Here is a 2,309-nt window from a genome sequence, read left to right as displayed (position 1 = left end):
CCCCCCCCCCCCCCCCCGCCGTGTCGCGGTGTCCCCGGAATGAGGACAAACCCCAGGTACCCCCTCAGGACCCCCCGCCAGGTTGAGGTGGGGGGACAGGATGGAGCCGGGAATGTCACTGCACCCCCTCTTTGGCCTCCCCCAGAACCCCCAGGGAACGCTGGGGCCTCCCGGGGCCGGAGGGATGGACAGGGGGACACAGGGACACCCCGAGGGACACCCAGGGGGACACCCGGGGGGACACCCGCGGGGACACCCGCGGGGACACGGGGACAGCTCCGGGCCTCACCGGCGCGCTCCAGCCGCTCCTGGGCTCCGCTCCAAGCTCTTCCTTGTCCTGTTTTTCCCCCGGCTCCTTCCCTCGCTTCCTCCCCCTCCTCCTCCTCCTCCTCGCCGCCGTCTCCCTCCTCCCTCAGGGCTTTTCTGCCGACGCCGGGGCCGCTCTCCTCCGGTGGCTGTGGCGGGGGGTGACACGGTCGCGGCGGTGACAGCCCCGCGGGGGGGGGGGAAGGGGCACACGCGGCCCCGGGGACCGGCACGGGGGGGGGGGGGGACCGGGAGCCTCCGCCCCCTCCCGGGGCCCTTCCCACCGGCAGCCTCCGCCCGGAGAGCTCCGAGCCCGGCTCCGCCCCGGCCCCCGAGTGCCCCTCGGGAACGGGAACGGCGAGGGGGGAGCGGAGAGGGGGGTGCGCACGGGGAGGGGGGGCTCGGTAGGGCCGCGTTTCCCTCCCCGGTACCGGCATTCTCCATTCCCAGTACCGGCATCTCTCAGCCCCGGTATTGGAATCCCCCATTCCCGGTACCGGTATCCCCCATTCCCGTACCGGTATCTCCCATTCCCGGTACCGGTATCTCCCATTCCCGTACCGGTATCCCCCATTCCCGGTACCGGAATCCCCCATTCCCGGTACCGGAATCCCCCATTCCCCTACTGGCATCCCCCATTCCCGGTACTGGTATCCCCCTTTCCCGGTACCGCCATCCCTCAGCCCTACCACCGACATCCTTCAGCCCCGGCACCGCCATCCCTCAGCCCCGGTACCGGTATCCCCCATTCCCGGTACCGGTATCTCCCATTCCCGCCACCGGCGTCCTCCAGCCCCGGCACCGCCATCCCTCAGCCCTGGTCCCCACGTCCTCCGGGGCTCCCCGAATCCTCCATCCCGGGAGCCTCCATCCTCCATCCCCGCTCCCCGAACCCTCCAGCCCCGGTACCGGCATCGCTCAGCTCCGGTCCCCGCGTCCTCCCTCCCCGTTTCCCGAACCCTCCAGCCCCGCTCCCTGGAGCCTCCAGCCCCGGTTCCCTCATTCTCCGTCCCCGCCGCTCTCATCCTCCATCCCCGCTCCCCGCACTCTCCATTCCCGAATCCTCCATCCCCTGTCCCCGCTCCCCGCATCCCCCTCCGTCCGTCCCCGCCGCTCTCATCCTCCATCCCGGAGCCTTCATCCTCCATTCCCGACCCCTTATCCCCGCATCCTTCAGCTCCGGAGCCCGGATCCTCCGTTCCCGGTCCCTGAATCCTCCATCCCCGCGTTCTCCATCCCCGGAGCCTCCATTCCCGATTCCCGCTGCCTGCATTCTCCATCCCCGGTTCCCGCATCCCCTCATCCCCTCTCCCCGTGTCCCCTCTCCGGGACCCGCGGGACGCACCGGCGGCGCGGCGGGCCCCGGGCGGCCGGAGCCTCTCCCCGTGTCCCCATTCCCGGTCCCGCACCCCCGGGGACTCACCGGAGCCTCTCCCCGTGTCCCCATTCCCGGTCCCGCACCCCCGGGGACTCACCGGAGCCTCCCCCCGTGCCCCATTCCCTCATCCCTTCCCCATTCCCTCCCCCGGGACGCACCGGCGGCGCTGCGGGCTCAGGGCCGGGCGCTCCCCGGGCTCCGGGCGGGCGGAGCGGGCCCCGGGCAGGGCCATGAGCGGCGGAGGGCCCGGCCCGGCCCCGCTCCGGCCGCAGCCTCCCCGCGCTCCTCCCGCGCGGCGCTGCTGTGTCACCGGAGGGGCCGGGCCTGCCCGGGAAACGGGAATTAAAGGCACCGGGAGCGGGAATGCAGCGGGAACGGGGCGGGAACGGGGAGGGAATGGAGCGGCAACGGAGCGGGGATGGAGAGGGAACGGGGCGGGGATGGAGAGGGAGTGGAGCTGGGATGGAGCGGGGAATGGAGAGGGAACGGAGTGGGAACGGGGCGGGAACGGGGCGGGAACGGGGCGGGGATGGAGCGGGAACGGAGCGGGAACGGAGCGGGGATGGAGCTGGGATGGAGCGGGAATGGAGAGGGAACGGAGCGGGAACGGGGCGGGGATGGAGCG

This window comes from Corvus kubaryi, unplaced genomic scaffold (genome assembly GCF_017639235.1).
Source record: "Corvus kubaryi isolate FWS band 111438036 unplaced genomic scaffold, C.kubaryi_AGA036_p1.0 36594, whole genome shotgun sequence".
NCBI classification, from domain to species: Eukaryota; Metazoa; Chordata; class Aves; order Passeriformes; family Corvidae; genus Corvus; species Corvus kubaryi.
Note: the sequence above shows the minus strand (reverse complement) of the source record.